Genomic DNA, 14,142 nt, shown 5'->3' on the forward strand with positions numbered 1-14,142 from the left:
TCACAAACCTGAGACATAATGTTGTTGAGGTAATAAAACCTCGCTATAGGATTCGGGACTTTTGTCATATTACCTATCTCACTCTCCTCCTCCTCCTCCTCCTCCTCCTCCTCCTCCTCCTCCTCCTCCTCCTCCTCCTCTTTCTCCTCCTCCTCATCCTCCTCCTCCTCCTCATCCTCTTCCTCCTGTTTCTTTTTTTCCTCCCCCTTCTCCTTCTCCTCCTGGTATCCCCCTAAATTCTTGAACAGCTACGTTTTTAACAAAGGATAAAAGAGACTCCTTGGAATATTTTTGCTATAACCCTATAGCAAAATCGGATTTTCCCCAAACACCAAAAGCGTCTAGTTCTTTGTTGTACCGTTAAACAGACATCATTATTTCTCGCACCCTTTAGATAGAGCGCTACGTCTATAGCAAAATACTTTCCGTAAGACCTAATAGACCCAGCGTCTCACTCAGTGATGGGTAAACCAATGAATTAGAGAAAAACTGTCCTCGCCCTGATTCCAAACCAGTTTGTGAACCACCTATAAATTCTGGATTCATATAAATAAATAATATGAAATTGAATGTAAGCTTCAATTTATTACAAGAACAGATCAAATGAAAATTTCGGATTTACATTACCCTGAATTCATATAAAAAATCATTTTAGTGATAATACGTTTTAAAAATTGCTGTCTTGATTATTTCCTTTCTCGTGGATTAAAAAACTGTAGTTAAAATCTTGCACTAAATTCTCCTTGAAATTCATTAGGCGGTTAAAACCCGTCTTAGTGGAGCCATTTTTATATGTGTAAAACAAATTGTTTGTTTTCACATTTGCATCAAACCAATTCCCTTGTTCTGTTTCTTTTAATTGGATGCACAATGGTTAATTGTTAGTATTTAGTGCAGAAGAATCCTCTTTTAAACTGTAAACACAGCGAGGCAGATAATTGATTGCGTAAATTAAATGATTTAAACTATTCTTTTTTGTCACCTTAAATTGAACTTAGTAGATACAGCCACTTTCTGTTCAATTTTAGCATTTAACATCAGGATTACAAAGTGGGTTTAGATCTCAAGGTCATCACCACAAAGTCTATAAACTCAAAAAAAGTAGTGCAAAAAAAAAAGAACACAATTTTAATAAGAAGAAAAATATGTAAGACAACGATTTCTATATTTAATCATTTCGTTCGGAAAATTACTTTTTGAAAAGTTAAAGAGGCTCGCATTGCAATCACGCTTCGTAGTATCTAAGGGAGCTCATCAGGATCAAACATAATTATATTTTAATTAATGAATAGGAACATTTATAGTTTCATTTATTCCCCCAGTAGGTCATATAAAACCATATTTCCATTTCAAACAGTTCCAGTCGTTTCTCAGGCGTCCTTTTTGTTCTTACACTCTAACAACATCCGTCGCTGTCTATAGCCAGAGACTCATTCACGAATGGGAAAACGTGTGTAAAATGTCTTACCCACTGACACAACGTAGGGACAAACATTTTCCGCTGTCATCCACCCGGCCTCTGACCATCCTCAACATTGACTTTTGTGACAAGACAAGACACCGTATTGTAGTCATCGAGCCATTCAATGTTTTAAAATGTTCAACAATAATTGCCGCTTGCGAAACGAAAAAAAAAAGTATTTTATAAAGTGAGTTTACTATATAAAAAATTGTCTTAACATATTTAATTCATACGATTTTGGGGAATTTGGATGTTTCTGTTCTCCAATCCTTCTGTCCATCCAAGAGTTATTAAGTTAGGTTTGGTGGAAAGATTTTTGCGATAAACTAGGTCAAAGGATATAAACAATTGTTACGATCCGTTTTGCCAGTACAAAAAAGTGGATTAACCTCCAGCTCCATGGGGTCTTGGGCTCTAAACTTGTGAAGGCTTGGTACAGGCGTGAACATGTTACTTTTTGTTTGTTTCTTTCTCTTTTTGTTGATGTGCGGTTATGTGGCCTTGTGGTACGACACTCGCCTTCAGATCGGGAGATCCTTTACTCACATTCTCTCATGGTACTCATGTGTAAAATGAGCACCTGGCCGTTTACAGCATTGTCTCTGTCGGAAAAAATTTAAATATCGCCTAACAGGCGTCATGTCACGTGCTGCATAAATGCACAAGCTTTAATGTGTACCAACCGTCAAAAGATATAGTCAAGTGATTACAAAGAAGTTGTGAAGTGTAAAAGTGTTGAACAAAAATTAATAAAAAGACAGTTCCAAAAAAAAAGAACTAAATAAGTTAGCACCAACGTTTCGGGCTCAAAATCCTTCCTCGGTCAACATAAAAAAAAATTTAAGTTTTAAAAATCACGTAAAGATTCAGCCATCGTTTAGCGCGACTGGACATTCAGGGACGGACCATAACTTGGCATCTAAACAATGAAAATAACTCCTTGCAATAATGTGAAAAAAATCGCTCGAGAGGGTTTAATAATATAAAGATTCTTGCACGCTTTTTTTCGAATTCTGAACTTAATTATATATGATATAGATGCAAGAGTCTGAAAATCTCTTTCCAACCTTTAATTTTAATTGACTAAAAATAGAAACGATTCACCATATAAAAAAAACTAACACTTTTCCTTTCGTCGGATAAAAAAGATCCATATCCGATAAGAAATGTTGAATAGTCATTCTTTCCTCTCAAACCATCGTAATATCGCAAAGAAAAATCCGACAATAGTTGTTCCCGATTTCATGACTCAACCCAAGTTTTTCTCCCAGCTGCCTAGACGGGCCACCCCTGCCTATCGAATTTGCTCGTCCACCAAATTGGGTTACATCCTACCGATCCCCCGACGTAGAGGGACAAGCAGTGACTGGAGTCATTCGTTTGTCCACTAATGTGGGACGTTTTCCCAGGACATCTCCTTTGACTGTAATCAATAACACTTGACCCCTGTCCGAACCGTCCGAATGTGAATTGATATACTTATTATACCAATCAAGACGTCCGAAGAAGCAATATAACCAATTTATATCTATAAGAGTCAGAGTAAGTTAACACTAAGCTCTCTTCTTCTTCTTCTTCTTCTTCTTCTTCTTCTTCTTCTACTGCTGCTGCTGCTGCTGATGCAACACCATCGTCATCATCTCATCGCTATTGTCATCATTATCATCGTGATCAGCATTATTATCACCACCATCATCATAGTAGAAGTAGAAAATAATGATTAGAAACAAGAAGAAGAAGAAGAAGAAGAAGAAGAAGAAGAAGAAGAAGAAGAAGAAGAAGAAGAAGAAGAAGAAGAAGAAGAAGAAGAAGAAGAAGAAGAAGAAGAAGAAGAAGATGAAGAAGAAGAAGAAGAAGAAGAAGAAGAAGAAGAAGAAGAAGAAGAAGAAGAAGAAGAAGAAGAAGAAGAAGAGGAAGAAAAAGGAGAAGCAGTCGTTGTAGTAGTAGTAGTAGTAGTAGAGGTAGTAGTAATAGTAGTAGTAGTACTAGTAGTTGTAGTAGTAGTAGTAGTAGTAGTAGTAGTAGTAGTAGTAGTAGTAGTAGTAGTAGTAGTTTTTGTTGTTGTTGTTGCTGTTGTTGTTGTTGTAGTATCAGTAGTAGTAATTGTAGTAGCAGTAGTAGTAGTAGTAGTAGTAGTAGTAGTAGTAGTAGTAGTAGTAGTAGTAGTAGTAGTAGTAGTAGTAGTGGTGGGGTGGTGGTGGTGGTGGTGGTTATGATGGTGTGGTGTAGTAGTAGTAGTAGTATTAGTAGTAGTAGTAGTAGTAGTAGTAGTAGTAGTAGTAGTAGTAGTAGTAGTAGTAGTAGTAGTAGTAGTAGTAGTAGTAGTAGTAGTAGTAGTAGTAGTAGTAGTAGTAGTAGTAAAAGTAGTAGTAGTAGTAGTAGTAGTAGTAGTAGTAGAAGTAGTAGTAGTATTATTAGTTGCAGTATTAGTAGTAGAAGTAGTAGTAGTAGTAGTAGTAGTAGTAGTAGTAGTAGTAGTAGTAGTAGTAGTAGTAGTAGTAGTAGTAGTAGTAGTAGTAGTAGTAGTAGTAGTAGTAGTAGTAGTAGTAGTAGTAGTAGTAGTAGTAGCAGCAGCAGCAGCAGTAGTAGCAGCAGCAGTAGTAGTGACTGTTTGTTGTCCTATTTTGTTTATGTTTGTTTTTTAATGGGTTTTTTGTGTATTGTTTGTTTTGTTTTGTTTGTTTTTGTTTGCCTGTTTGTTGTTTGTTTTTGTGTTCGTTTTTCATTGGATGGTTGTTCGAGATTTTTATAATTTGAATTTTGTTGTTGCTGCTGTTGTTATAATAATCATAGTGATACTACTTCAGGCTGCTGATAATCTGTACTGTGTTCTAAGCTGTATTTTCATATTAAGACAATAAGTATGAAATGACATTGTAGACACATTTTTAAAAAAGTAGAGATAAAATAAGAGGAATGATTTACTAACATTCCGAACCGATTATCAGTTCTGCCAAACCGGATTTTGGTCAGAAAACTTTTGATTCGAATCAAGATTGATAAATGTGACCCCCAAATTTCAAATATTGTCGAACTTGGAAAATTGTCAAAAATTCTTCTGTAAACTCCCTTACGTAAGTCTCATGTTTGAGACATTTTGGCAACAGGCTATTTGTGTCGTTTTAATCTATGGATATTTGAAGTTATATTTTTATAACTAAAATTTTTTTTAATGTGTTTCATCAGAAATCGTCAGAGTTATCAAGGTCGGTAGATCGTACCGATAGTTACGATCGATGTTGCTCTGCGGGAGGATGTTCTTTTAGTGACCGTTATTTTACTTTCTTTTTTTTTTTTTTGGGAGAGCGTGAAACATTGGACTTTGAAGAGATTTTATGGTTTAGTCAAACGGCCTCTTCAAACGTTTGTGACCCATCCTCTCAAACTGGTAATATGTCGGAGCGAGCGACGTGTTCTTCTTTGCAGGCCTGATAACCCAAATTGTTATGGGTTCATTATTGTCATTGTTGGAAGCAGTAAATGGAAGTATAGTGTGAGATATGTTGTTGTTGTTGTTGTTGTTATTATTATTATTATATTATTATTATTATTATTATTATTATTATTATTATTACTATTATTATTATTATTATTATTATTATTGTTTATTATTATTATTAGTATTATTATTAATTTTTATTATTATTATTATTATTATTATTATTATTATTATTATTATTATTATTATTATTATTATTATTATTATTATTATTATTATTATTATTAGCCGTAGATGATAACCTAAGAATGTTATTCCCTTATTATTATTGTTAGAATAATTTGTTCAGAGAGATTTTATGGTAATTGGTCAATGAATGGCCTATAAATAAACGTGAAACTTGAAACTTGTCATTGATATATTCTTAAACCAACGCAAAATATTGTCCATAAAAACCAAGCCCATAAATGCGGTCGGTTACTAGACTTGTAAATAATATAATAAAATAAAATAATAAAATTCCCTTTATTCATCAACATGGGGAAATTTGTCTTTAGGGTCTATTCCAAGGGAAGACTGAAATAACCCAGGCGTCATCCGCAGAGCAGCGCCGCAAAGTGAGCTAGGGCGAGGTGACTTGCTCAAGGTCACACAAAGCGGCAGGTGATCGAACTCGGTACCTTTTGGGTACTAAGCAAAGACCGTAACGCTGAGCCACGCTCTCCCACATATAAATTATGTGCACGTTGTTTGGGAGCGATCGAGATGCTACAAATGCAAATCTATAGTCAAATATATCAAAATATGGTCAAAGCCACCATAACCTTTCTTTTATAGAATTGCAATGAACTTACACATCCTTCTATATCCTTTCTCGTGCAATATGAATATATCGTTTGATTGACGAAAACTATAATTTCATCATTCTAACCATCTCGATTTAAAATAAAGAGTAATGAACAAAAATAAATATAACAGCTTCGAAAAAGACAAATAAATAATATCAAACACAGAACGCTTCGGGCTCAAAACCCTTCTTCAGCCAATAACAAAAATAAATAAAAACATTAATACATCATTTAGAATTCAGACAGACTGAATAAACGCCTGACAAAAGATCAACGGTGAAAATACAAATTGAAAGAATACTGTTGATGTGAGATCTTTCGGAATGTCTCCCCTTTATGGAAAAACAAACACCCAGCACCTCCTTTACTAAGACTTATGACTAACCCTAATAGGAAAAAAATCCTCCGATCTCGAGCTAACCCTAATAGAAAAAAAGACCCTCGGACTGCTTTTCACTACATTTCAATACTTCACAAATCAAAATGGCGGCTGAAAATCAAAACAATGGTCAAAATCCATCTGTCAATTTTTGGTTGTTCTCCTGTCGTAAAAACGCCAAACTGACAACTTTTTACAGTGACGAAATTTGTTGTTTTTGGGAGTGTTAGTGTCGTCGGTACGTATTTTATGATATCTGTGTGACTCACTGAACTTTCAAACTTACTTTAAATTATAAAAGTAAATCAAGTTATCTGTTTATCTATCTGTAAAAAATACATTTCTATTTTTCAAATCTTTCAGTAGAGTTGTGCGCCGTATATTTTTTTATTGACTCAAATAAGCACAATGTTCTCCACAAGGCTATATTTTTTAAAGAAAGGATTTATATATATATATATATATATATATATATATATATATATATATATATATATATATATATAAGCGTTCAAGGTTACACATAGTTTTGTGAGTTGATACGTTACATCCGATTGGCAGGGGTTGTAAGTATTATATCTAAATTCGTCATCCGATTCCCCCAGACATAACACAAGATTGAGAAGGATGGTTAAATGTGAGACAAGACATTCCACACCTTTCTACTACGAGTTCTGGTGGCAGACAGATTACTGTTTGTTTATCATCTCGTCTCATGATTATAGGAATGTCCAGATGATTTTTGTCCATCATGCTATATATATATATATATTTTTAAAATGTAATTTGGCTTGAAAATTTACCTTAGTTTTAGGTAGTGTGCGCTTGGCTAAGAAACTCTCAATATTGTCATCCGGAAATATAACGGACCAACACACAAAACGATGTGTAATCTTGATCGTTTATAGTCTGGTTAATACAGTTTAGTTAGAATTACTCATAAACGTGGTTGGAAAAAAAACAATAACAACATCTGAGTGACATCATATTCATTCTATCTATAGAATAAAATTCAGATAAACTGAATCATCTTTCTGATTACAATAAAACCTCAAAGAATTCAGATACAATAATTAATTTTGTAAACCATTTCATTCACCTTTTTAGGTTTTGTAGTATAACAGATCGATGTTTTGGATGTTTTGGGTTAACATCGTCTGAGTTGATACTATGCGTTTATAGATAGTATGCGCTTGGCTAAGAAGCTCACAACATTGCCATCCGGAAGTATAACGGACCAACACACAAAACTCTGTCTATGAACTTTTATTGTCTGGATAATACAGCTTAGTGAGAAATACTCATAAATGTGGATAGCAAAAAAAAAAAAAAAAAACAATAACAAAGACCCAAGTGACGTCAACTTCATTCTATCTATAGTCTTAATACAGTTTAGTGAGAATTACTCATAAATATGGGTTCCAAAAAACAATAACAAAAACGTGAGTGACGTCATCTTTGTTCCTATATTAATAAGTAGTATCATCTTATGATTTCAAACATAGCTACCTAAAATTTACTTCATTGATCCCCGAAGCCGAATGCTGTGGATCAATCCACTTAGGTTCATAGTAAAAACACCATGTCATTCCCTAACATTATGACATGAAAAATTCAGAGCAAAGACGATACCATGAAATGAATAACAAAAGTTCGTATCCATTCCTAACTAGTTTATAACAAAAATGAATCATCTGAAATGGTGGAAGCTTGTTATTGGAATTAGCCTTAAATCTATAATAAAGAATATCGTGATACCAGCAGATACAAACTTGAATTTATTCTTTTTTTTTTATTTCATTTTTGTTGTTGTTTTATTTTGTTTTAGTTGAGTTTTGTTTTTCAGGTTTTAGTTTTTTTTATTTATTTTTGTTTTGTTTTTGTTTTGTTTTCTGATTGGTTGTTTATTTTCATTTAGTTTTGTTTTGTATTATTTTTGTTTTTATTTGTTTTTGGGTTTTCAACTTGTTCTGTTGTTTTTGTGTTGTTTTTTGTTTGTTTTTTGTTTGTTTGTTTTTTTTTTACTTTTGTTGCTGTATTCTAACTAAAAAGACACATCAAGACGCTACAGATATCAAGAAAATCACTTCAGGAGATCGATAACAAAAGCTAGATTAAAGTCTCAATCAGATCTTGAAGAAATATGAGAGATCAAAATATATAACACATTCTCTTGAGAAATGAAAAGCGTTTATATAGGCAACCATGAATATTTTGACGAGACGTTCCGTCTGTAAGGCACATTTTTGACAAAAGTAGTCAACGCTGATACCGGCTTGATCTCAATTACACTTGAGTGTGATGAAAAAAATGTGGGTAACTAAATGTGCTCAGAGGGCTTTACAAGAGGTCCCTAGCCAACAGCAACACTTAACATGGAGGACGACATAACTTTTGATAGGCAATATTATAAATTTGTTTTTACCGACAGAGGCGGTGTTCACGACCAGGCACTCATTAAAAACCAGACTATGTTGAGAGAATGTGAGTAAAGAGCCTTTTCCAAGAACTCAACTATGCGCCGCTCGGACCCGGGACCTTACGATCCGAAGCTGAGTGTCATACCACAAGACCACATAGTTGCACTAGGTCAAATTAGAGAAAAGCCTGGTCCTGAGGCCTATAGACAACTCTAGTGAGAGGCAATAATATGTCAAAGAAGTCAAAATATTTCTTATCAATGTTAGGCACATACAAAAAATGGCAAAATGGCAAACCATAAACAAATCTAATGTTTAATGTTGCATCTGTTTTCCTACTCACCGTAGACATGTCCATACTTCTTTTTTCCCGCACCAATATGGATTATGTTTACATTACAGGTGAATAGATCACAATCGTTACTGATCACACACCACTAAAAGGATTTAAAAATAGCTACCCGAACTCTTGCAGTTTATGTGAACTCTTGAGGTTAAAACAGCCAGTTTTATCATCATCATCATCATCATCATCATCATCATCATCATCATCATCATCATCATCATCATTATCATCATCATCGTCATCGTCGTCGTCGTCATTGTTGTCGTTGTCGTCGCCATTGTTATTATCATCTGATTGAAAGATGAGCGACATGATGTTTGGTTATCTTCGTTTTTCATTTTATGTATGCCTGCGAGAGAGAGAGAGAGAGAGAGAGAGAGAGAGAGAGAGAGAGAGAGAGAGAGAGAGAGATAGAGCATGCTCGTATGACTCAATTATAACTGTTGTATTCTTAATCATGTGTACTTTGAATGTGTAAAATAACTATGTGCAGTTTTGAGTTCAAGACAGTGATTAATAAATGCTAAATTGGGCAATAAAACGTCACATTATTCTTCTCACTAACACCCTTACCATAATACACCATCACTACCATCATCAATGCCGTCATCATTCATTCAAAAATCAATCAATCAAAAGTAACCAAGCTACCATAATAATGTATGCTTGGCCTTGGGACGTTATAACATTGTGTAGTGAACAAGAAATTGATAAGCAATGCCAACTAAATAAACTTATTTGCATATTGAAATGATACGGGGTTAATACGACGTGCACTTTTTTGCAGGTCTGATAATTGAACGCGATTATAGGCTCGATGTAATTTTGTTGTAATGGACAATCTTTTGCGTCGGTTTGAGAGTCTTTCCATTACAACAATGAGTCCATATCAACATGAGTTATCAGACCTGCAAATAAGTACACGTCGGGTTAATAACATATTTTAGTTTGAAGTTCTTTTCATTCAATCATTCAAACTGTGTTCACCTATTAACAGGTCTGATAATCGAATACAATTAGGGGTTTCACTTAGCATTGTTGTAACGGAAAATATTATTTTGCGTTGTTTTGAGATTATTTCAATTACAACGATGAGTCCATAACAATTTGGGTTATCATCAGACCTGCAAAAGGGTACGCGTCGCATTAAGACAAAATTTCCATGTTTGTTTGGTTTTGTTTTGTTTTGATTTGTCTTTGTTTTATTTTGTTTTCCTTTGTCTTGTTTGTTTCGATTTTTATTTTGTTTTGTTGGGTTTTTTTAGGTTTTTTTTTTTTTGTTTTTTTTTTTTTGCTTTGATTTTTTGTTGTTGTTTTGTTTTGTTGTTTTTTTTTGTTCTTTTTTTTTTTGTTGGATTTATTTTGTTTTTAATTTGTTTTGGTTTTTTTTTTTTTTTTGTTGTTTTTTTTTTGTTTTCTGTAAGTTTATTTAGTTTGTTGTTTTGTTTTGTTTTGAGATGTATTTTGGGGTTGTTGTTCTCGGTTGTTGTTGTTTTTTGTTTTAATTTTTGTTTTGCCTTGTTTTTCGTTTGTACGTTTGTTTGTTTGTTTTTTGTTTGTTTTGTTTTTTTTAGTGTAAGGGCTTTTTTCAGCGGGAGTGGAACATTGTGAATGTCTAAATCACAGGCAACAAAATCCGTGGGTAAAAATAGACATTTTTTTAATCCAAGTTATATCAATGGTGTTAATAAGACCACAATTTCAAAGGGTCTTAAGATAAAACATGAAGGAAATGAATATTCATAGCATTGAAACAATGCAATTTTCGTATATAGAACGATGTTGACTGTATTAACGAGCGGCTATGTGGTCTAGTGGTATGACACTCGCTTTCGGATCAGAAGGTCCTGGAGTCGAGCCTCGCTCGGCGCATAGTTGTAATATCGTCTAACCGGCGTCATGTCCCGTCCTAAATGTTACATGTTGCTGTTGGCCACGGATCCCTGTAAAGCACTTTGAGCACGTTTAGTGATATTGCCCTATATAAAAGCTCAATTTAAAATAAAATTTTAACGTTTAAGGTTACACATAGTTTTGTGTATTGGTCCGTTATATTTCCGGATGACAATGGTGTGAGCATCTTAGCCAAGCTCACAGTATCTATAAAAATGTCAATTTTAAGGCAAGTTTCTTGAAATCGACAAAAGTAAGGCAAGCACCGCTCAAAGATTTATGTTTGTATTTGGAAAGTATAATATAATGATAATATAGCAACTCACCTTTGATTCAAAACTGCCCAGTATCATCAATGTCCCACATCAAAAATATTATCCATGTATCCAAATGATATCAAATAGAATGGCAAAAGATACAAATCGTTATTAAACGTATTGAAACACAATAACAGCATCAAAGGTCAAGAAACCATTTGTATTGGTTTGGTTTTGTTTTGTTCTAAAAAGCAATGTCCATAATCCCCCTTTTTCATTTGTCACAAAAGAAACATAAAGATCAATTTTAAGAACACACAAACAATCACTTAGCACGTGTTTCAAGTTAAAATTTTATGTTTAGTGGATATTGCGCTATATAACAGCTCAATTTTTTTGTAATTTTTTTTTTTTTGGGAGCCAGCAATGAGTAATCATTCACAAACTATAGATAGTGTGCGCTTGGCTAAGAAGCTCACAACATTGCCATCCGGAAGTATAACGGACAAACACACAAAACTATGTGTAACCTTAAACGTTTATAGTTTGGTTAACACAGTTTAGTGAGAATTACTCATAAACGCGGATGGCAAAAAAACAATAACAAAGACTTGAGTGACGTCAACTTCGTTCTATCTATTGTTTAAACAATTCACCGTGTCAAGAGATAGTTCGAAGATGACGTCACTCAGGCCTTTATTATTGTTTTTGCCATCCGCGTTTGTGAGTTGTTCTCACTAAACTGTATTAACCAGACTATAAAAGTTCATGGTTACACAGAGTTTGTGTGTTGGTCCGTTATACTTCCGGATGGCAATGTTGTGAACTCCTTGGCCAAGCGCATTCTATCTATATCAATGCAAACAATAGATAGAACGAAGATGACGTCACTCAGGTTTTTGTTATTGTTTTTTGCCATCTGCGTTTATGAGTAATTCTTATTTAACTGTATTATCCAGTCTATAAGAGTTCATGGTTGCACAAAGTTTTGTTTTTTGGTCCGTTATAATTCCGGATGGCAATGTTGTGAGCTTCTTAGTCAAGCGCATACCATCTTTAATGGCCCGCAACGTTCCCAATTTAATGTCAAAGTTGTGAGATTGTTATGAACAAGAGGACTATGATAACAATCTGGCACTGTTTTTGGCACGATTGCAAAAATCCCTCAGTCGATATTGAATCAGACAACTCTATTTATTCAAAGTGCAGATATCGCGCATGACTTTAAATACAATAAAATCTCATTAAGCCGCCCCGATTTGAACCTTTAGAACGTTGAGGTATAATATGTGACCGATCGTCTCAAAGCGGTATTATGTCGCGGTGAGGTCGATTTTAAAAACCAGAGATATAAGCTTTTAGTTTTTTGGCATAATAAATACCTTTATATTCTATTATTGTACTCTGGAAAAACACGAGTTTTCTGGACAAAATTATAAATATTTGAGGGTCTGTTTTCCAGACAACGGTAATATTGTCCTTAATAAGCTGTATAAACTTAAACCAACTTTCATATCCTAGTATGTATTTTTTCCAACACTTAAGTCAACTAGAAAGGCGTGTACATATTTGCTCATATTTGCCACTAGACTCCGACAAAATGCCGTTTTTGAGGCGGAAGATCACATGTTGAGTAGGTTGTATAATGTTGGCCAAAATAATAGCAAGTCTTAATTGTAATCAAGATGTCTGAGGTTCGATCCCCAGTCGAGATAGGCTGATTTTTTGGGGGATGGCTGTTTGTTTTTTGTTTTTTTTGTTGTTTTTTTTTTGTTGGGGGGGGGGGGGCGTTTCTTTCTTGTTTTTTTTTTCTTTCTGCTTTGTCTGGCACTGTTTTAAACACACCTTTTGAGATTCCTATCAAAAACCAGTGTCTGCTCCCTTATTTGTTGCTTGGCTTTGGTATTTTCAAAATATAGATATGGAGCTAATCCAAAGGTCTTCTTCCTCGTTATCTCTTGTTCAATGTTTGTTTATTATGATTCAGGCGAAAGTTCACGACTGAAACGTGTACCCTAGGGAAATAATATAAAAAATGAAATCGTCCCACAGACCGGGTAATCTGTGTGGTGTAATGGTATCACATCTGACTGGTAATCAGAAGATCTGTGATTTGATCCAAAGTCGAGGAAGGCTGATTGTTTTGTTTTTGTTTTGTTTTTATGATCTTTTTGTTTCTTTTGCTTTTTTTGGGGGGAGGGGGGATTTTTTATTGTTTGTTTTGGTTTGTTTTTTTGGGGGGAGGGGGGTGTTTGTTGTTGTCTTTTTATTTATTTTTTTTGTTTTATTTTTTTTTATTTTTTTTTGCTTGTTTGTCATTTGTTTGTTTTGTTGGGGGGTTTTGGTTCTGTTGTTTTTGTTTTTGCTTTTTTTTTTGTTTGTTTTAATTTGTTTTGTTTTGTTTTCTGTTGTTTTTTTGTTTGTTTGTTTGTTGTTTCTGTTGTTGTTGTTTTGTTTTTTTTGGTGGGGGGGGGGAATTTTTAGTTTCGTGTATTTTACTTTCTGCTTTGTCTGTCAGTTTCATTAAAACCCTTTCAGATTTATAATTAGTCAGTGAACGGGAATTTAGATTTATCACGAATTTAATACATTCCATGTTCGTCATTTTGGACAGAGAGTGGAAAGTGGGCAAAAGCATCTCCTGGGGCTCAAAGGATATAAACCACAGAGGTTCCTTTCCGCTGGCTCAAACCCGTGGACCAGATTTTGATGGTTATGTGAGTCCTGGGCCATTGTAGTTATGACCAAATAAATAATGTGAAAGATTATGACTTAAAACAAATTTAATCTCATTGTTAATTTTTTTAAAGTTCGCGATAAGCGATGTAGGCAATAAAGCGGTATATGGAGATATCATTGTATTTCAAGCTGACGTTATCGAGCAAAGAATTCTCTGTTATAACAACCAGATATGAACAAAACGACGGGTGTTATCTTTTAAAACGTCAAATAAAATCTATTACCACTATTATCACAAGATTCCAATTCGATAACGAATATAAAGCGACAGGAAATTTCTACAGAAGAGTGAAAATGATGTTTAAATGTGGAAGATAATGATGATAATATGATGATGATGATAATAATGATGATGATGA

General features: G+C 34.1%; 1 protein-coding gene across 2 annotated transcripts in view; it reads right to left on the reverse strand.

Moving 5' to 3' along the window:
- The window catches only part of LOC144959427 (globin-1-like), a 228,071-nt gene extending 219,130 nt beyond the window's left edge, over window positions 1-8,941 (reverse strand). The window contains exon 1 of one of the 2 annotated variants that reach the window (XM_078892045.1): window positions 8,892-8,941. The gene's annotated coding sequence lies outside the window, so the exon portion shown is untranslated. The remainder of the gene's footprint in view (window positions 1-8,891) is intronic. The other variant, XM_078892021.1, reaches the window with a different exon arrangement.
- Between the last annotated feature and the right edge of the window lie 5,201 nt (window positions 8,942-14,142).

The sequence above is a fragment of the Berghia stephanieae genome, chromosome 1 (assembly GCF_034508935.2).
Source record: "Berghia stephanieae isolate SIO BIC M18660-M18661 chromosome 1, UCSD_Bste_1.3, whole genome shotgun sequence".
NCBI classification, from domain to species: domain Eukaryota; kingdom Metazoa; phylum Mollusca; class Gastropoda; order Nudibranchia; family Aeolidiidae; genus Berghia; species Berghia stephanieae.